General features: G+C 39.7%; 1 long non-coding RNA gene across 1 annotated transcript; it reads right to left on the bottom strand.

Annotated features, from left to right (window-relative positions):
* Positions 1–4,212: 4,212 nt before the first annotated feature.
* On the bottom strand, positions 4,213–21,004 carry LOC134292656 (uncharacterized). Its single transcript, XR_009999915.1, has 4 exons — positions 20,863–21,004; positions 17,117–17,195; positions 7,549–7,639; positions 4,213–7,009 (listed from the first exon to the last, which is right to left on the bottom strand). It is a non-coding gene; the product is annotated as an uncharacterized LOC134292656 (long non-coding RNA).
* Positions 21,005–23,166: the final 2,162 nt, after the last annotated feature.

Raw genomic sequence — 23,166 nt, 5'->3', positions numbered from 1 at the left:
AACTCAAAAGATATCCATCTTAAGGAAGGCAAATAAATTAATTGGTTTCCGTATTTGCAAATTAAAGAGAGTATTAATCAAGACAAACAAGATATAAAAAGTGAAGTATAGTGTCTAGATCCTGGGAAGTCATGCTACCTCTCTATTCTGCCTTGGTCAGACCACACATGGAATCACACTGTGTCCAATTCTGGGCACCGCAATTGAAGAGAGATGTTGACAAGCTGGAATGTGTCCAGAGGAGGGCGATTAAACTGATCAAGGGTCTGGAGAACAAGCCGTATGAGGAGTGGTTAAAGAGCTGGGCATGTTTAGCCTGCAGAAGAGAAGGCTAAGAGGAGACATGAAGGCCATGTATAAATATGTGAGGGGGAGTCATGTGGAGGAGTGAGCAAGCTTGATTTCTGCTGCCCTGGAAACTAGGACTTGGAATAATGGCTTCAAACTACAGGAATGAGATTCCACCTGAACATTAGGAAGAACTTCCTAACAGCGAGAGCTGTTCAGCAGTGGAACTCTCTGCTCCGAAGTGTGGTAGAGGCTCTTTGGAGGCTTTTAAACAGAGGCTGGATGGTCCTCGGAGGTGCTTTGAATGCAATTTTCCTGCTCCTTGGACTGGATTGCCCACAATGTCTCTTCCAACTCTATGATTCTATGATTCTCAGTTGGAGGAAATGAGTTTTCTCTAGAAGTGTGTGAGGATGATAACACTATGTAACACAATATTTGTTCCTGGATAATAAATGTCATTTCCTAATTGGTTCTATCATAAAAACATGGCGAATGTGTATTAAACTGCAAAATTTTTGTTTTTACGGGACGTCCTGCAGCACATTTTGCTATAGTTTTTCAATGAATATCTCATCTGATTCAACATAGTTTGTGGCAGCCACAGAAACAAAAGTTTCTGGAGTAGAACAACTTCTTTCAAAGTTAGTACCACACAATTAAACAGGAAATAACACTTTCAAACCAGGAACAGAAACGTTTTTGAATTTTATTACATTATGTAATTGTATGGTTTCAAAAGTGTAGAAATGCCTTTTGAAAACTGAGACAAAGCATGGATCTTTAAAAGGTGACAACATAACATTGTTATCGAGAAATCAGACCCCCTCCCCAACAATATGAATTATATAAAATATATTAATTATAAAGATATGGGTCAATTGGAAAATATAGCTAGCTACGTAGTCATTTCCAAATGCCCTAAAAAGTAACTTTTGATGATTTTCATTGGAATGTTGCTTCACCACACCTTGGACTTCAGGGAACAATTCCCTAAATTAACACAATCCCTTTATGGAACAACTGAGGGGAGCCCGAGAGGAAATGGCAGAGAGCTCCCAACCTCCACTCCTACTGACTGATGAAAGCCTTCTGTATCTGTATGTAAGCCATTCATTGATTTTCAATCATATTCATGGACTTCTTGTGTCAGCTTCTCACATCCCTTGCCTTAATTCATAAATTACAGAGGTTCATTCATGAATTTTGATAAAATATTTTCCTCCAATCTCACAATGCCAACAGATTGCCTTTCTATATTCCGCATCCCCAAAGGAGCCAGGCAGACTGCATCCCCTTCTTTCCTAAAAATTATAATAAATGAAGTCACTTTTAGAATGTCTGCCTAGTCATACCTAGATGTGTACTTATCTCTGCATTATCGCTTCTCAATGGATTGGGAGAGCAAAAGGAAAGCCCCTTCTACACAGCCATATAAAAACCAAATTATCTGTTTTGAACTGGATTTTATGGCAGTGTAGACTCAGATAATCCAGTTCAAAGCAGATAATGTGGATTATCTGCTTTGGTAATACAGATTATATGGCAATGTAGAAGGGACCGAAGAGATGTTTAATGTATGCACTCAAAGCGCTTCTTAACCCCATTGATAAAATCCTTACTGACGTTATTTACTAAAACCTTTTCCATTTATAAACTCTCATTTCATTGAGGCGCCTTCCACACAGCTGTATAAAATCCACATTGAACTGGATTATATGGACTCAGATAATCCAGAGAAGATATTGTGGATTATCTGCCTTGATATTCCGGGTTATATGGCTGTGTAGAAGGGCCCTGAGATAATTACTGCTGTGGCTGAGAAGTTTTTCTTGCTTTCATTGATATCTACTAATGGGATTCATTGCTTACGTTTCAGACAATCTTTGTCCATTACGCTGTAAATATTCTATACAGCAGATGCCTCCCATTGTGTTTATCCGGACTGGACCATTAAAGTCAATCAAGTTCTTATTTACATGTTACCACACCACATTCCTTGGGTTCATACCCTTCTTAGGGGCGGAAAAGAGGATGGACTAAAACTTTGAACCAACAAATGACAGCTGTTTATTTTTCCCTGCCAACCAGTGATGACATCAGAGGAAATTCCCAGCCAATAGAAGCCCAGACCCTATCTGGGCGTTTCTCAGCCAAACGGGCTTGCACAGGTATTTCGAATTGCTGTCAAAATAAACAGGTATGTTCTGTGTTTTCCATCTTTTATATCAGTGCTTCAAGCACTAGTTCTGTTTATATCCTTTCTGACCAAGAAGAATGAAGACTTTTGCCTTGTCTTCAAACCCATTTGTGTTTCTTTTGACCTTTTGGCTGCTGAACACTCTGAGCATCCAAACCCTGTGATTTAGAGGAGCTGAAATCGCACCAAAACATGGGCCCAAAATTTGGGACATAGTGTTCCAATGGATGTATTAAAAATACCTGGACTAAAGATATCAAATTTGTGCAGTGATTTAAAAGAAAATATGTCTAAGATGATGTACAGATGGTATTAACCCAAATGAGCTGTCAAAAATGTCTACAACTGCTTTAATTCAATCTTGAGGTTGTCAAGATAAGGAAAGTTTTTTCTCATGCTGGAAAGCAAAAAGCATTTGGTCTAAGACATTTAAAAGTAGACTTTGCAATTCATCAAAATGTTTTTGTCAGATATTGCAGATAAAAAATGGACAGTAAATGTGAACTGCTTCTCCCATATACGGTAACAATCACATGAATACTGTTTGCTCAAACTCCTAAACAGATCAATGACGGCAGAATGGATTGTTAAAGTTGGTGATTTTGCCCAAACTCCCAAATTAATGTTAATTTTAAAAGATAAACCAACTGAAAAAAATTTGGAAGGAAACAGTCACTAATCAATAAAAACAATATAAGAATATAATAATCTCTGGCTATAGTTACAGTAGAGTCTCACTTATCCAAGCTAAACGGGCCAGCAGAAGCTTGGATAAGCGAATATCTTGGATAATAAGGAAGGATTAAGGAAAAGCCTATTAAACATCAAATTAGGTTATGATTTTACAAATTAAGCACCAAAACATCATGTTATACAACAAATTGGACAGAAAACCTAGTTCAATATGCAGTAATGTTATGTTGTAATTACTGTATTTACGAATTTAGCACCAAAATATCACGATATATTGAAAACATTGACTACAGAAATGGCTTGGATAAGCGAAGCTTGGATAAATGAGACTCTACTGTACTAACTAATAACCTTAGTAAGTTTAATTTAGCCATATCTGTAATAGTTCAATAATATATGTGGGCTTTTTAATTACAGTTTAGATTGGGAATGTAGTTATTATTTACAATATTAGTATTTATCATTTTAGTTTTAAGTATTAGTTTAGTATCATAGTCATTTATGATAGCATTTGTTTGAGCATTAGTTAAGTTTAGATGTACTCTTCGGTCCCTTCTACACTGCCATGTAATCTTGATTATCTGCTTTGAACTGGATTATATGAGTCTACACTGCCATATAATCCGGTTCAAAGCAGATAATCTGGATTTTATCTGGCAGTGTAGAAGGGGCTTTAGTTATATATACATACATGAATATATGGGTTTTTTTATTGTTAGTCCCCGTCCGTCCATCCCCCCTCTTTTCCCTTTTAAATTAAATTGGCTGTATTACAACAAATAAATAATATTATTTAAATTTTCAAAGGAATATCTGCAAAAAAGAGTTTATTAGAGGCTTTTAAAAAAATGAGAGTCAAAGTTAAGGAAGAACACTTAAACCAACTGTTGTGCCACAATACAACCTAAAGAACATCGTCATAGAATTTAAAGATAATGTAAAAATAGATTTTGTACTTTTAAGCCTATTTGACTAGGAGCCAGAAGAACTGTGGACTAAAGCCAGGGACATTTCAGAGTGGGGGGGGGGGGGGGGGGGGAGAGAGAGAGACAATATCTGAATCCAAAAAGAAAGAGAAGCCTTAACACAACTTTGTATCAATGGACACATGTAACTCTTCAAGCAGTTAAGAACAAACAAGAAGCAATGTATGAAGGCAACAATAACAGAGTCAGAATCCTGAATGTAATTGTTCGTTGCTTGTATACAGTGCCAAGGAGAACTACTATAATAATCAATGCAAATAAATAGAAGATAACAACAAAACAGGAAGCCCATGAGATTTCTTCTACAGGATCTGAGAATCAAAGGGAAATTTAAACCAAGATGAGGGGTGCTCTATGACCAGAAAAAAACACTACATGACCAAGAAAAAATAAAAAGATAATGGAGACAATATACTGATAGATTATATAAATGAGTTGAAAGGATGGCAGATTTATTCAATGAAGAACATTTTGTATTTGAACCTATATTTTTAGAAATAGGAATTGAAGCTGCACTCAAGACACTTGGGGCCCTTCCACACAACCATATAAACCAGAATATCAAGGCTGATAATCCACAATATCTGCTTTGAACTGGATTATCTGAGTCCACATTGCCAGATAATCCAGTTCAATGTAGATTTTATACAGCTGTGTGGAAGGAGCCTTGGAAGAAATTAATCACTAGGAAGAGATGGTATGCCAAGAGAGTGGCTTTAGACTGGGGTCACTTCCACACAGCTGAATAAAATCCCACATCATCTGCTTTGAACTGGGATATATGGCAGTGTGGACTCAAATAATCCAGTTCAAAGCAGATATTGTGGGTTATTCTGCCTTGATATTCTGGGTTATATAGCTGTGTGGAAGGGCCCTAAGAGAAAGAATATACTGGCTAAGAGAAATAATATATTGGATTTGTAATGTTGTGTCTGTTTTTAATAGAATTGTTTTGGTTCTGTCTTGCGATGTTGTTTATTATGTTTACTACTCTGTTTCCCCTAAAATAAGACATCTTCAGAAAATAAGACCTAGTAGAAGTTTTGCTGAATTGCTAAATATAAGTCCTCCCCCAAAAGTAAGACATAGCAAAGGTTTTGTTTGGAAGCATGCCCAGCGCCTGCCAAACAGAACTCCAGAGCATAAAGGATCCGTAAATGTACGTACCATAGAGTATTGTACATGGAAACAGTAGTAACAAGAAATTCTTGATAGGATTCAGTTTGTCTGGTTATGCTGGTTTGTGATGACAACTACTGTACAGTATATAATAAATGTTCATTTTTTTGGTTCAAAAATAATTGTGAATTCTTCTTCATGGAAAAATAAGACATCCCTTGAAAATAAGACCTAGAGCATCTTTGGGAGCAAAAATTAATATAAGACACTGTCTTATTTTCGGGGAAACACGGTATGTTTAACTTTGTTGTATGGTGTTTTCTGACAATTGAATGTTTTTTGTGTTCATGTTGGAAACTGTCCTGAGTCCTCTCAAGGAGATGGAGCGGTATATAAATAAAGTTTTATTATTTTATTATATATATTCTAATGCTAACTAAAATCTGGCAACAAATACAATAAACAAAGCAGTGGCTCACCGATTGGAAATAGTCAATATACATTTCAATTTTCAAGAAAGGGGACACTGGTGAATGTAGTAACCGTAGGACCTTTACATTAATTTCTTATGTAAGCAAAATAAAATTATTCAACGTAACCTTTAACCAGAAATGAAGTTAGAAATGCCAGAAGTCTAAGCTGGGTGTTCAGGAAACGAAGAGGTACTAAGGATCACATTGCAAACCTATGCAAGATAATGGAACACACAAAAGAATTTCAGGAAAAGTTTCTGATTTATAGATTATAGCAAATAATATTTGATTGTGTAGATCATGAAAAATCTGGGATTAATTTTAAAGGAATGGGTGTTGCATAACTTCTACTCAGGATAAGAAACTACCATCAGGACAGAAGCCAAGACTGTCCCATCTTATCTAGGGATTTCTGGTCCTTAATTCTGGGTAAATTGGGCTAACCCAGTTTAACCCAGCACTAAACAAAGTCAAAGAATGGGAAAAAGACAAAATGGCAAAGTTTAGAGCAGCCCTGTACTTCAAGGTGAATGTGGACAACATAACTGCCTGCAATCCAAACCAGTCCACTGTCCATATGAGCCAGCACCACTATTCCCTTTTCCATGCACCTAGTAGCACAAGAGAAAGAAGATGGATTGGGATTGCTATTGCCACATCAGCTGGGTGGAGATCTCTTGGTTATCGCTGGGTAGCTTCGCTCTATGGCCAGCTGCTGTGGCAATAAACACAACAAGACAGCCTAGCAGTGCCAAAACAGTTTCAGTGTGGTTGGACTCCACCCCGCTACTGCCACAGGTCAGAGACAGAGTATTTGATCAGTTCTGTATCATCCAGTACCTTTGATAACATGTGTTTCAGTACCTTCTATGGTCTAGAAACATCACCTAAGGGCAGCAGACTACCTTACAGGATGAAAGGTAAGGTTAGCAAACCCATTCTGTCTTTCTATGGCTTCCTGCCAGCAGCACCTCCTGCATGAAAGCAGCATTTGGACTCTGTTTAATATGAAGCACAGCTATATTTGACCAGTAAGGATATTAAAGACGGACACCTTTTCACTGGATAAAAAGCCTGCTTTTCCCATCAAGGAATTTGATGACATTTTCTTTCAATCTCGTCTTCTGTGCCTTTCCAGAAAGTCACATTTTGGCTGTCTGTAGTTCTCACATCTCTGACTATTCCAGCATCCATCTCTGTCATGTGCTGGTCTGTTTCTAGTGGAGGACTCTGCGGTGTTCGCCATCTGCCTGGAAAAATCAAGCAGCAACATGAAAATGAAAGTGAGGAGGTGGAGATTGATTCACCGAACGCGGGAGCCTGCTGAGCTGTCGGCTTCCTTGCCCAAGGAATGGATGTTGCCACAGATGTGACCTAGACTTTCTTGGAAGACAGTTTACATAGTGAAATAGATTCTGATTTTGACATTGTCAAGAGGCCATCTACTGCAGTCCCTTATCCCCAAAATGAGGGCTGTGCTTTGGTCACAATTCTGTGGGATGGCAAAATCTTCTGTCTGTGATTCACTGCAGAATTTCATATGTAGAATATTGAAACTTAAGACTAAAAGAAAATTCTAAAGTGTCAAGTCCTTGTGATTGTAAAACAATATTTGTACATTAAGGTAAAGGTAAAGGTTTTCCCCTGACATTAAGTCTAGGCGTGTCCAACTCTAGGGGGTTAGTGCTCATCTCCATTTCTAAGCCGAAGAGCCAGCGTTGTCCATAGACATCTCCAAGGTCATGTGGCCAGAATGACTGCATGGAGCGGCACCTATTGATCTACTCACCCCGCTTCCTGGATTCAAACCGCCATCTTTCAGTCAGCAAGTTCAGCAGCTCAGCGGTTTAACCTGCTATATTCATTCAACCACAGAATGCCTAAGATACAAAATAAAATTTCCAATACAACAGTAGATTTTCAATGTCAACATTGTGTGCCTCCCTACAACTGGCAGAAGCAAAATACTTTAAGTGTATCTTTAAAAGGAAAGAAGGAAATGAATATATAAATTGCCTAAAATAATAATGTATCAAAGTTACTTTGCTTGTACAGTAAAATGAACAATACATTTGGGCCCTATTTACATTGGCCATTTAATGCAGTTTCAAGCTAGCTTCAAACTGTGGCCGTCTGGCAGCAAAACCTACAAACAGATGAAAGAAAGCCTTTAATGCACATCAGCGCTCTATGGTTTATGTAATCAACATCTGGGCCTCAAACTGGTTCCAGGATTTTCTATATAATCATTTGCATAGCAAAACCACTTCATTCAATACCAGTTTGAAACTGCATTAAATGGTCAGTGTAGATGTGCCCTTGATTCCAGAACCACCCATGAATATCAAAATCAGTGAATGCTCAAGCCTCATTATCTACTTTCACATCGTAAAGGAAGGTCTCTTATATAAAATGGTAAAAGTAAGGTTTGTTTCTTTTTTGGATTTTTTTTTTAAAAAATTCAAGCCCTGGGTGACTGAATTTGTGGATATGGAGACCTGACAAAAAGAACAAAGCATACATTGTTTTTCTTCTACTTTTGCTATTTATATCTTTATTTTAATAAATGTCTCAAATTGCTCTAGTTGATGATCCCCCCCCCTTCTAGAGCTGCCTTTTGGCACAGAATACACAAAAACATGCCAAAAGACAACACATCAGTCCCTCAATAAATTAGTGTAATCATTGATATTTTCCCGCAGGACACATTTTTTGATTCTGTCAATAAAACAGATTGTTTATTCAGTCTGGGGTTCTGGCCTATCTGTAGAACTGAAAATGACTTAGTTGCTTTTGTGGATAGTAAAGAACTAGAAAAAGGCAAACCATTGAACCATTGAAGCCAACAAAAGCGTGAAAATAATTAACATTTAAAATTCGTATTCGCTGGGTTCATATTCCCTTGGTAACTTTGGTTGTCTAAATTGTATTTCCCAATCGCCAGCTGAAATGAAGCCGTGGTGGCACAATGGGTTAAACCCTTGTGAATTGCTGACCTGAAAGTTGGGTTGCTGACCTAAAGGTTGCTGGTTCAAATCTGCGAAACAGGGTAAGCTTCCATTTGTCAGCTCTAACTTGCAGGGACATGAGAGAAGCCTCCCAGTAACACATCCGGGTATCCCCTGGGAAACATCTCTGTAGACGGCCATTTTTCTCACATGTAGCATGTTTTCAAGTCGCTTTTGACATGATAAAAAAGCTGAAATGTTAGTGCAACTGAGAAATCTATGGACCAAAGGAAAAAATATTGGGAAGGTAGCAGAATTCCTCATATGATGGCACGCCAGGGTTAAAGTGAAACTATAATGTCTGGCTATACCCGGTGGCTATTGATATACCCTCTGATGTACTTCAGTTCTTTAAAATAAAGACTCTTGAGGCAGGATAAAGTTAACCAAATAAGTTTACTGGAAACAAAAGGCAAAGTTAACTTCAGTCAGGGTTCTTGAAAGGTGAATCAAAATAATATATTACAAAGACGAAATTTGTTGGTTGAACTTAGTTACACTGGTAATAAATAAATCACTCCTGATACCGACGCTGTCTGCTTATCCAGACTTCGGACTGGCTTGACGACGTTCTCCCGCTCTGCTCCTTCAACTCCTGGCCTGGCGTTTGCTTCTGCTGCAGCTTGGCGCTGCTGGTTTATCCCGACTTCGGACCGGCTTGACGACGCTTTCCCGCTCTGCTCCTTTAACTCTTGATTTGGTGTATGTTCCAGCAGCGGTTGCTGTGAGCTCGCCAGCGTCTCGCTGTTTCGCTGGCTTTGCTGCTCTCAACTGGGAGTTCCCTAGCTCAGTTTGGGCATTTGTTTGTTTTGAACTCCTTTTGTACTTTTGAGCTTGCTTTAGTTCATGCCTCCGTTTTTCAGCCCATTGTGAACTTTTGGGTCAAGTTCTAGAACTTTAAGTTTAACCCGGATTATATCTCTGTCTAATCCGGATTATTTGCCAGTTCTTGTTTTTTGGGGTTTTACCCGCTTGTTCTACTTAATGACACTGAAAGTTAAGTGTTTTAAGTCTTTTTAGTTTGTTGAGCTATTTTTTGGACTGTTGCTTTAATAAACTCTATTTTGCTCTCTAATTGGCGTCTGACTTTTGACAAAGTCACTTGGTAAAATACTCAGCTATTGAAGGTAAAATACTGGACTATAATGTTGGTAATAACTTGGCTATAGATATAATACAGAACTAAGATGGTAAAGTACAGAACTATGGTGAAGTACCCTAAGATATTGGTAAAATACTGTTTTGGTGGTAAAATACTGGACTTTGCTATGGTAAATTCTGGAGTTTGATGACTATATGGTAAGGTATTGGCTACAATGGTAAGGAACATGCTAAGGATGCCTGTCTGGATTGCTAAGGCCAAGGAACCCAGACAATTTCTGGCCTTCTCCTCTAAAAATCTGACACAGAATAAAATGGAGGGAAAAGCCTTTCAGGCAAGCTCTGAGGCAAAAAGGCTAAACCAACTGACCCAGGCCTCTGGGGGGGGGGGGGGGTTAAGCTCCACCCCTAAAACTAACTACAAATGGAAAAGTCCACACCAAAGGGAGAACTAAACAAGGAAATGAAGCAGAGGAGGGAAAAAGCTAGGCCAAGACATCACACCTCCCTCTGAAAGGTAGTCCAATCAATCCATTTTAAAGACAAAGAATCATCTGAAGATTGCAACCCTAAAGATTCCATTCAACATATAACTCCTAAACAACAGACTGAGTAAGCACGTACAGAATGGTAACAACAATACCGTTTCTGGTGTAAACTATTATGTGGAGGGTAGTCCGGGGAAAAATTTGCCCATGTTATACATTTATTTGCTGGAGGAAATTGCAAACAAACATGTTTACCTTTGAGTGATGAGAACCAAAATAAGATACCACTCAGAAACTATCCACAAGTAAAGAGAGCACGTTTCTTTTCAAATGTAACATTCCAGACTCTGGGTGGGGATGTAATTGGATGCAAAGAAGCCAGATAGCAGATTGGAGCCAGGTGAGCATTCCATAGAAGCAATGCTAGACAGGCGTGCAAGAAGGTATAAAGGTAGGAAGTCAAACCGCAGCCTGTGCCTTGTCAATTCAGACAGTTGCTCTGGGCTAAACTAGACATCACATTGCATGCATGGCTCTTCTTCAACACTCCTCTCGTCTTCTCCGCAGATCTAATAGACGGCAAAAGTGCCATAATCTTCTATGTCTCTTAACTTGCCCACTGTCTCTAATAACAACTCATGAAGTGGATCATAGGAAACAGAGACAGTTGCAATATCTGCACACAAAGGCACACATAAAGTCAAAAGGAGGAGTTAGATATATATTGAATGTCTTAACAAAAGGGTAGTGCAGAGTATAAGCTTTGAAGGCTTATCCTTCAAAGATGAGCAGCTCTTAAGATTTCCATTTTTAGAGGAAGTGGCTATAACACAGAGAAAAAATATGATTTGAAGTTGTCAGCCCTAGATTTATTAATGGAAACCTTCTTAAAATAGTGATCCTAAAATGCCTGCTCAGTAATAACCATGTTAAATTCAGTGCAGCTAGCTCCAGGGTAACCGGTTATATTATTATTGATTCTGAAGGCTGGCTACTTAGAAGATAATTGATATTGGTAAATTTTAAATGTCAGTGTAGAATATTAAAATTTACTTATTTAACGTGTCAGAAGCAAACTGAGAATACAGTTATAATGTATAGAAAAACCACAAACACAGTTTTAAACTTGGCATTATATTAAATTTCCTTTGACCAGAGGCTGGCCACTTCGAGTGCCGCTGTAAACAGGGGAATTCCAGACCAGGGCCCACTAACACCTCCCAACAAAGGATTTCTCCAGGCAGGAAGCAGCCAGGCTTTGAAGCTGCAAGGCTATTCAGTGCTAATCAAGCTCAATTGCAACCTTCACACTTGCCTCAGACAAGAGTTCTTTCTCCCACCTTGAACACTCCATAGATATATAAACCCCACTTGCCTAGTTTCCAACAGACCTCACAACCTCTGAGGATGTCTGCCATAGATGTAGGTGAAACGTCAGGAGAGAATGCTTCTGGAACATGGCCATACAGCCCAGAAAACCCACAGCAACCCAGTGATTCTAGCCATGAAAGCCTTCGACAACACACAGAAACTGAGTCATTTTAAAAGCAACTGACGAACTGGAACAATACAGATTTTAATTCTGATTGTCCCTACAAAATTAGGATAGTATGCAATAGAAATGTACTCTTGCTGTTCAGCTTCCAACGCAAATTGTTTACCAAGGCAACCAGAGATCCATTTATTTCATGTTCAGGTCTGAAGTGAGACTACCTCTCATCCAAGACGAGGGAGAACAGTATGAATCTGGGTCACAGGTATAATTTGACATCCTTATGGCTGAGTTAGTTCAGTAAAAGTGCTACCTGCTGATATCAACATGATAAAATAGATACATTACTTTATATGTAGAAATATTCCCTCTGCTTTGGAAATGCTGGCAAAAATTTTATAGGAAGAGGAAGGATAAATAATGAGATCATAGACACATATGTGGAACCCGGTTTACTTTCATTATTTAAAAATAAAGTGAAGTGAAAGAACAAAGGAAAAATTATAAATAAAAATGATCCCCCCTCCCACACCCAGTCTGGCAGTGTAACTAGAGATAGACTTACCTTGGAAAGACTCCTGGAAATTTTCTTTAGTTGAATGGAAAAGACATTGTTGGAAATTGGCATTGATAGAGAAATTAATATTATCAGAGGAAGATGGCAAGCAGTTACCAAAACTGACTATTTTAAGATCATTGGGCACTTATTTCCCATTCACCATTCAACCCAGTCAACCCTCATGGTCAGTTTTTGATTGACTTATCTTATAATCGGTTGTTGATTGACTTATCTGAAAAAGCACAAATCCCTAGTTTTGAGTTAGTTTTTTTATGACTATAGTTTGTAATCAAGAGATTATTGTTTGCTTTATTATTATTATTACTTCTTATATTATTTATTCTGTGTCGTATAGTTTCAATAAAAATGGAGGAGGAAGGGTCAAGCGCACTTGTGATGGATCTCGACTCTTCAAAGATTCTTCTGTTCAGATTGAAAATTATCTATTGCAACTGGGTTGTTGTATGTTTTCCAGGCTGTATGGCCATGTTCCAGAAGTATTCTCTCCTGATGTTTCACCCACATCTATGGCAGGCATCCTCAGAGGTTGTGAGGTAGAAGAAACTAAGCAAGGAAGGTTTATATATCTGTAGAAGTTCCTAGGTGGGGGAAAGAACTCTTGTCTGTTGGAGGCCAATGTGAATGTTGTAATTAATCACATTCAGAATCATTAGCTGCCCCTGATTGATTCCTGTCTGGAATTCCTCTGTTTGCAGAGTGCTGCTCCTTATTTACTGTTCCGATTTTGGAATTTTTTAATACTGGTAGCCAGATTTTGTTCATTTTCATGGTTTCCTCCTTTCTGTTGAAGTTGTCCACATGCTTGTGGATTTCAATGGCTTCTTTGTGTAGTCTGACATGGTAGTTGTTGGAGCGGTCAAGCATTTCTGTGTTCTCAAATAATATACTGTGTCCAGGTTGGTTCATCAAGTGCTCTGCTATGGCTGATTTCTCTGGTTGAGTTAGTCTGCAGTGCCTTTCATGTTCTTTGACTCGTGTTTGGGCGCTGCGTTTTGTGGTCCCTATGTAGACCTGTCCACAGCTGCATGGTATATGGTAGACTCCTGTAGAGGTGAAAGGCTCCCTCTTGTCCTTCGCTGAACGTAGTAACTATTGCAACTGTTCAAACAGAGACTAATGTTATGTCCACTCGCCAATATAAATTGATGGCAACCAAATTAGCATGGATTTCACAAGTGATTTTATTTACAAAGTGTCATGTAAAAAGCTGACCCTTTTCAACTTTTAGAATATCCTTGTTGATTTGCAGTGACTAGTACATACTGTACCACATGAGATCCATTATGATATTGTCCGTTTTACTTTTGATTCCTTCCCTAATGATCCCCAGCATGATTTGTTTTAGCTGCTGTGCAGGAGGTTGATGTTTTCAGCAAGTCAGCTTTCACACCATCAGAAGTTCAATTTCCTGATTAGATTGTCAACTATAAAGATGTTTTGTCAAAGGCTTTCATGGCCGGAATCACTGGATTGCTGTGAGTTTTCCAGTCTGTATGGCCATATTCCAGAAGCATTTTCTTCTGATGTTTTGCCCACATCTATGGCAGGCATCCTCAGAAATGTTGAGGTCTGTTGGAAACTAGACAAGTGGAGTTTATGTATTTACTATCCTGATTTTAGAGTTTTTTAAATGATGGTAGCCAGATTTTGTTCATTTTCATGGTTTCCTCCTATCTGTTGAAATTGTTCGCATGCTTGTGGATTTCAATGGCTCCTCTGTGTAGTCTGACATGGTTGTTGTTAGAGTAGTCTAGTATGTCTGTGTTTTCATCAAATAAGAAACAATCCGCTTCTCTTGCCTCCTCCCTGCACTTTCTTCCTTTGTCCTCAGTTTACTTCAATCGCTGCAAACTCAGTTCAAAATACAAAAGCAGTTTGCTTTCAGTTCAAACTACTAAATGGAGAAGAAAAGGAGGCAGCAGGGCCTTTCCCAATAGGATGAGGCTAAGATCTTGCTTGGTTCTCAACCTGGGGTCCCCAGATGTTTTTGGCCCACAACTCCCAGAAATCCCAGCCAGTTTACCAGCTGTTAGGATTTCTGGGAGTTGAAAGCACCCAAAACATCTGGGGACCCCAGGTTGAGAAACACTGATTTAGATGGACTTCCAGTCTATCCTACCTGCCCAGGTTGTTGACTGGCAACGTTTTCTCTTTATTAGCACCCCACAGTCCCGAATTATATTCCAAACAGCTGGACACCCCTCTCCTTTTTTTCTGCAGCTAAACAAAGCTGCCAGGGTTATGATTGCCATGCATTAAGACCCACAGTTTATATGGTTGGTCTAAGGATTGCACAATTCATCAAAAGAAGTAACCTTCGCCTACAAAGGCTACACTGTTTATTCATAATGTGCGCTTCCTTTTGTTCTGCGCAGAAGTGCTTTACTGAATGCCTCTCAATATGCCATTTGGAAATGGTGTGGTTGTCAGTCATTCAAAACAGTTGAAGATGACATTTTATCTCTGACTATGACATCTTTGTAAAAGAAAGAGAGAGAAAAAAGCATGAATGCTTGTCTCTACTATTTGTTTTCAAGTGGAAATGCTATTTTCTGCTCGGAGATACGTCAAAATTCTTCAGCAGACAGTGGGTATGTCATTTTTACAGTATTTTAAATACTTGAGCTGCCTTAAACGTCAACCAAATCTGGGACTTCATTCATTGCCTTTAAAAAAAAGAGAAAGAAAGAATAGTTCCAGCACATCCTGGCTCTTCTCCTACAAGATTCACAGGTTTGCTTTAGAAAAATAAATCAAAGATCAGAGTCCAGGGCACCGAACGGCACATAGGGGCATAGTTAGGTGCATATGGTCTTCAGGCTGCATTTCCATGCACTGTGGAGTCCCACCAGAAGTGTCCTTGCATCATCTCATGGCCTCTGTGGGACTCTGTTTCCACAAACCCGAAAACCATCTGATGTGATCCTTATATTTACTCCCCTTGCCAGGCATTCTTGTTCTTAGCTTAGCTTGTTTTCTGGGAGAGAAAAAATGGAAAGAGTAACAGATTGTGGGAAGTTGGGAGGGATCCAATTGACTTCATTCACACACTCTTTATGATGTTTAATCCACAAGCCCCACCACCCCACTTCTTCTGTGTAGATGAGGCACACCTAGAAATAAAACAAATATAGTTGCTGCTGTTACACCTATATTGGCCTCCAGGTAGTGCGAGAGCATTCCTGTACTGTGTGTTTCAACTTTTCCAGATTAGGTGGATCCAGAGAGGGTGCATTACTTCAAAAGCTTGCAGTGCGTGTCTCCATACACAACAGAAACATGGTTCTTCAGAAGTTAGGGTTCTCACAAGACAGCATATATTTCAGGTGTGAAGGGGCTTTGCTGTTTCTTCCCAGTAATGTTTCCCCTTTTAAGGTTGATAAATCTAGTTATTTGGGGTTGATTCTTTGCTACTCAAAACAGTACTTAGGTGACCCCTCGTTGTCCGAATATGATGGCCTCCCAAGTTTTTGGAAGACGCCTGTGAGTGGGTTTTTTTAATGTCTGGAGGTCTTGGCACAGGTGATCAACAAAGTCTTCACAGAGTGGGGTCCCAACTAGTGGCATGGTTGAAACTCAAAACAGTATTACTTTGTATTACTTTGCGTGTGTTCTTTATTTATTAACATATACCACCCTATACCCACGACTGGACACGACTGGACTTAATGTCACGGGAAAACTTTAATCTTTATTTAATGAAAATTCTTCATCCATTTCAAAAGCAAGATGTTGAGGTTAGCCTGTAGATGAACTATAGTGACTGCAGGATTGTAATCAAAAATAGTAATAGAAAATATTAAAACTATAAGCAGAGAATTGACAAATAGTGGCCAGCTAACAAACCTGCGGTGACATGAAAACCTTTATTCCAGGAGTAAGGAACTGTAGTAGACCACTTTATCTTTATTATATCATAAGAGCACAGGACAGTATACTAATAATATCACTATGGGTTGCTGTGAGTTTTCCAGGCGGCCTGGCAGCCCGGAAAACTCACAGCAACCCAGTAATTCCAGCCATGAAATCCTTCAACAACACAATAGCAGCATTAACAACTTAGAATAATGTAAAACAATAAAAATAATTGAAGTAGACTTTTCATAAAGCCTAGGTTTTTTTATTGTGTCACAAGCAAATTGAGAACATACTGCAAGCCATTTCTGGTGTGAGAGAATCAGCCGCTTACAAAGACGTTGCCCAGGGGACGCCCGGATATGTTTCCATCCTGCTGGGAGGCTTCTCTCATGTCCCCTCATAGGAAGCTAGAGCTGTCAGATGGGAGCTCACTCCGTGCAACCTTTAGGTCAACAGTTCAGTTCAACAAGGGTTTAACCTATTGTGCCACCACGGCCCTAGTTACTAAGAATAAAGCTTAATTACCAAGAATAAGAGCAGTAAGTTAAAACATGCTGTTATTTGAATCCTCTTATGTCTTTGGCCTTGTTTTCCAGCCAAAATGTGGACCCCTGATAACATCTGATTTTGAAATTGGGGTCTCAGGTTGAAAGAGGTTATCTGCCCTTCATTTACTGTGTCCTGCTCCTGAAAGTTTTACTAAAGAAAACAAAATGATAATTTCTTATGAATGAAGTCCTAGATTTGGTTCTATATGGCCCAGCGTTGGCATCTAAATCTAAAATTAAAGCCATTTAAAAGCATAATCCATTAAAAAAATAGATACTCACCAACATTTCACAGATGATAAAGATCATAGATTTCACTCCCCCCCCCCCCCAGGCTGGAGAGAAGTGACAGCAAGTAGGCCTGGAAGACATGCAAATGCTAAGTTGCTCAGATATTCATAGATTTAATACTTGTTGCAGATTCATAGTGGAAGCTTAGTTTTTCAAAAGGAAACTTTAGAATCTGAAAATATTTTCCCACTCTTTAACAAAACTCTAGTATTCTGCACCAAAACACCACAAGTTGCCCCACCAGAAATCCTACCTGGCCATCAGAATAAAATTATTCAATTTTAAAATACTTTTTAAAAGTCTGCAACAAGTTATTACACAAATGTATCTGTACAATTAATCCAAACACTGTTCAAAAATGAAATAGACATGCATATGGAAAAGGATGGGGGGATTTGACAGGACATACACAAAAATGGTTCTAATCAATCATTTGCATACCCATGAGAACTACCAGCTTCAGGTTTAAAATTATTAGGATGTATACATCTGCATCACAAAGCAAATCCCCCCAATTGTTTGCAGTTTTTAATAATATTACAACAAGGTTTAAAAAATGTGGTTCTGTACTGCTGTGGAATTATAAATATCACTCACTTTGATTATTTTTTTAGGCATGGTACTTATGATGCACACCAATTGAAGTGCACACATTGCTGCCAAAATCCTAGTCATTTCCCCTATTTGGCTGGCACAGCAGCAGCTGGTGTGGCTGCTTCTCTCTCCTGCTGTGTTTGAGAAGAAGGACATGGCGTCCTTCAGAACCAGCTGTGTATTGCACCCGGAGGCAGGCAGCCCCAATTTTCAGCCTAAACAATCAGAGAGCCTTGAGGGGACAAACCATGACTAGGTTTGTTAGCTAGTTACTCAGTGAGGAAGAACTCAAGGGGACGAGGCCTAACATAATCTACAATGTAGAGGAGGTGGCCTGTGACTGCTGTAGCAAATCATTACATTGTCATCAATACACACCAATAATTTGGGAGGAAAAATATGAAATATAAACAAGACCAGATTACACATTTGATCAAAAAAGAATAATTCTTAGTATTTGAGAAGCTGATTCAAAAAAAGGTTGCATTGGATAGACCCCATTAATTCTAATTTCTTTGATATAGTTATCATGATTTCCTATAGGCGAGGAGATGGTATATGGCACCTATGTCACAAAAACTAGAGTTGATAGGGAAAAACTGGTTCCATTTTTGGAATCAGCAGGTCAAATATAAGATATGGGGTACCAAAATGTGTGTTGGCCAGTGTTATCAATGGTTCAGTTGGCATAATTGTTCCATGCCTCTCAGTCCAGTGCGGAAGGAAACAAAAATACCACAGCTTGCGAGCTCTTCTTTTTCAACCATGTCATGAATCTTCCTATGTGTCTGATCTGGTATGTGTGAATTTGCTCTTAAGTCACTTGTCTTATGGCGTTCTCATTAATTTCATAGTTTTCTTAGGGCACCTCCAAACAGCACCAAAACCTATGCCAAAGCGGGTTTAAATAATCAGCTTAGGTGTGGGTTTCTATTCCCACCTACCCACCCAAACCTCAGGCTTTACCGGGAGGAGCAGATGGCTACATGCATGAAGCCACCCCAGGCCCCAAATTTAGCCCTGAACTGCCACAAAGGTTCTCCACCAGAAAATGATGCCTGGGGAGACAGAAAGAACGAGGAGGAAAATCCCACCCCCAGCCCCACCCCTTGGTTTGTTCTGAATTAATTTGTTTTTACTGGAGGTGTCATGTGGATGCCTCTGATAAAAACTAAGGCAGGTCCCGATTTTTCATCCTGTCTGGATGGGCCCTCAAGTAAGGTATTCAGAGGTGATTTTGCTAGTTCCTTCCTCTGAAATAAAACACTTGGTATTCATTGGTTGTCTCTCATCCTAATACTGATCAGAGCTGACTCTTACTTAGCTTACAAAATCACAGAATCTTTATGGTACAAGTTTGTATTTAGGCCTTTTTTATTGGCAACATGGTGAAGGTTCCTTCTTTGGAGGCTTTTAGGCAGAGGCTGGATGGCCATCTGTCGGGGGTGCTTTGAATGTGATTTTCCTGCTTCTTGGCAGGATGGCCCATGAGGTCTCTTCCAACTCTATAATTCTATGATTCCATTAGACAATTTGAATAAATATGCATGGCAAATAAGACAATATTGTGGAAGCACAGTAGGTATCCAACTACTTCAACCCAGCTTTGGATCTAAGGGGATTTAACACCCCGGTCAGGCATGTAGCCGGGGGAGGGGGGGGGCTTGAGGGGCTTCAGCCCCCCCCCAAAATTCTCAGGGTGGTCCGCGAGAAGGCCTTACATTTATTATTTAAACTGTTATGTTTATTCATATCATGATCTGATCACCATGCTCAATATATCCCATATACATGGGGGTATTGGGGTAAGGATACAAAAGGTTTGCTAGGGTAGACCCTCTCCCGCTCAGACTCAGCCCCCCCCAACCAAAATCCCAGCCCCTCCCGAAACAAAATCCTAGCTACGGGCCTGCCCCTGGTCAATTTCTTTGATCACAGAATCATAGAGTTGGAGTCCAACTCTCTGCCATTCAAGAATATATATCTAAAGCGTTGTGAAAAAAATTGCATCCAACATATGCTTGATACTTATCCAACTCTGTTCCATTGCTAGTGATTACCTTCTTGCATTGCTGACTATCAGAAAAGATCAGTTGACAGCCCAAGTGTTACATTTCTCATGACTTGAAACATTTAATGTGTTTCCCAGTAGATGCCTTATAAAAATTTATTGGAGAACCTGCTCCATCTGAAAGGCTGGGCTAATAGAAACAGGTACCCACTATGGCAAACATATGTCCTTCAGAAGTCTAGACTGCCACTTCCATCACAACTGATTAAGATGCCTAGGCCAAAGTTTGCTTTTTTTTTTTTGGGGGGGGGGGGGGGCTACCCTTTCCAGAATCCTCCAGCCAGCATGGTGAATGGCCATGTTACCTATGAGATTCTGGGAGTTGTGGCCCAAAATGTAATTTTATCAAGCTCTGGCAATCATGATCCAATAACATCTTTATGATGACACATACACAGAGAGCTGCAGAATGAACCTTAAATGTGAGAAGAAATTGCTTTTAGGACTTATTATAGCCCTCCAAGTTGTCTTTCACTTATGGAAAGAATACTAAACATGGGCCTGTTATTAACAGCACTGCTTATGTCTTACAAACCCAGGTCCATGGTTTTCTTGGTTCTATCCAACCATAATGGTCAATGGATTCTTGGAATCAAGGGACTTGATAAATGGAGAATTCTACATGTTATAGTCCCATTAGTATTTTTTGCTGAGCTTTTTTCCCACTAGACACACCCTGGTTGCCATAATTATGGGCTTTTAATAATTGTAAATTCAGTGAGATTTAACACATAAACAGGAGGAAGAGGTCTTTTGAATTCCTCCTGCAAACATTGCAACTGTGATATATTTAGAAGAGTGCTAAACTGCCTTGGGCCTGGGTTCTGCCATGTAACGGGAAACAAACATAAATCCTTTGAACCCTTCCCTAATTCTCTCCCCCTGACATAAACTTCCCACTGCATCCAGTCCAAGTTCTCTGGCTTCTTTCCAATAAAATGAAAGGCATTGGGCCTTGAGGGATTGGGTGGGATCTTTTTAATTTGCATTCCTGCTGACAAGGTTCCTCTCCCCACAATACCTGGCGAAGGTAAGGCCTCCGGAATTCCTGGCCTGAATTCAAACTACTCACCTGAAGCAAAGTTTGAGGCTTGGGGTCCCCCCTACTTTTTCCCAGACTCATTTTGAATGGGTGTGGAATATCATTTCCAGTTTTGCTCCAGGCGTATTTTCCGTGCCTTCAGTAACTGCATGGAGGCCAAAAATTCAGCAGCAAAGTTCTTTAATAGAAAGACAAAATAGAGTGGGGGGGGGGGGGAGGTTTGCCTGAGAATTTCTGCTTGGTTCTCCCTGTTAGAAAGGTAGAGCTTGTCAGGAAATGAATACACAATATATTTTTTCAAACTTCAGATAGTAGAAAGCAGACTTGTACTGTATTTGCAGGATGCAAAATGAGTGTGTTGCCTCCTCAAGTAAGAATTCTTTCAATTACATTTTCCTTCAATCTTCAAATTCTAACACTGTGATCTCTTAAAACCTCAATTGAGCAGTATACAAATGAAAGGAGTTCCGGATATGAATGACTTCAGTGTCTCACTCTCAGGCTGCCATATAATCCAATTCAAAGCAGATAACTGGATTATATGGCAGTGTAGATGGGGCCTCAGAGAATTAGGGAAGGGTTCTGAGGATGCCTACCATAGATGTGGGTGAAAAGTCAGGAGAGAATGCTTCTGGAACACCACAGAAGCCTGGCTCCTGCCAATCCATTCCAAAGACTCCCTACGTCACTCTGTGACCTTTTAAAAATAAATAAATAAATCTAAATCTGCTCAGTGACATGGTCTTTAAGTCCTGACCTACTGCCCTTGCGAGATTTGAAAACATACTCGTTTCTGCAAAGTAAGTGCATTCGCCTGATCACTACCTTTTGGAGAAAATATGGAGATCTATATTATGGAGACAGAAAGGTTGGTGGTTCAAATCTGGGGAGTGGGGTGAGCTCCCGTTGTTAGCCCCAGCTTCTGCCAACCTAGCAGTTTGAAAACATGCAAATGTGAATAGCTCAATGCCAGCCATGATCATTAGAGATGTCTACGGACAACGCCAGCTCTTCAGCTTAGAAATGGAGATGAGCACCAACTCCCAGAGTTAGACACAACTATACTTAATCTCAGGGGAAAACCTTTACCTTCACCTATATGTATTAGCTTTGGATAGCATAGGGAAAGGTTAACATGCCTGTGGTGTTTGTTTTGCTGTGTCCCTTTTCAGAAGATTTCACTGCACTTTCTGTCACTGTGACAGTAGAATTTTGAAAATATTGGCTTGTTGTAGAAAGGATTGGTGCTAAAGCTTCAATGGAGACACCTATTCCCCATGATAACTCTTTCAGGAGTGAATTTTCCTTCTGATGGGTAGATTTTTCTCACTTTCTCTTGTCTCACTCCTGTTGTTAACTATGAGTCGTTTGTAAGTCGGATGTTTGTAACTCAGAGACTGCCTGTACTTGTGTGTATGTGTCTTCAAGTCACCTAAGAACCTACAGCAATCCCTTGACTATCATAGGATTTTCTTTCATACTTAGTAATGGTTTTCCCAGTTCTGTCCTCCAAAATAAAGCCCGTATTCATTGGCAGTCTCCCATCCAAGTACTAACCAGAGCAGAAAGTGTTTATCTTTAAGACCAGATAGGATCTGGTGCCTTTTGGGTATGACAGAGAATCAATCCAGACTGTCCTTACTGAATTAGGACAGTTGGTGGGTATGATAACCAGTTCAGTAGGCAGGTTGTGGAAGGGGAAGATTAGGGCAATTCAACTGGAGAATATATAATAAGAATTCATGATCTGGAAGCCCCATTTGACTCCATTCCTCTGGTGTAGAACTAGGTTGTGTTTCCATCCGTCATGATGACTGCGACTCAGTTCCATATCAAGAACAATGCTATCCGCCCCTGCAATGAGGTCGTTCAGCAGCCGCCTCACCAGTTTTGTCTTCCGGGGAGGCTCTGACCCCGCAGAGACCCCTTCTCTGCTCCAATTTTTCCCCCTTTTCTTTGCTCCAATGACTGAGCTGGGGGATGGGGAATGCTTGGCAGGCATCTTTTTCATGGAACATGCAGGGAAGCTAGGGGAGGAGATGTCATTCCTTGTCAGGCCTAATCCACAGCGTGGGAGGAGGAGAAAGCAATCAAATTCCCGAAGTGTGAACGCAACATATTCGGAGGTCAAAACTGTATAGAAATTGAACTTAAATATTGCAGATTGTTAGCCACATGTAGAAAATACTGAGATATAACAAGCTGAGTTCTGACAATGTCTCCTAGTTATACAGGGTGGACCAAAAGTCACAAAGCGGTCCTCTATATAGTGCATATGGTGCTATGATTTTTGATGTGAAGTATAAGCTTTGCTTTTTCACATGTAGTGTAAAT

This window comes from Anolis carolinensis, chromosome 6 (assembly GCF_035594765.1).
Source record: "Anolis carolinensis isolate JA03-04 chromosome 6, rAnoCar3.1.pri, whole genome shotgun sequence".
NCBI lineage: Eukaryota > Metazoa > Chordata > Lepidosauria > Squamata > Dactyloidae > Anolis > Anolis carolinensis.
This window is presented reverse-complemented; position numbering and strand designations above follow the sequence as displayed.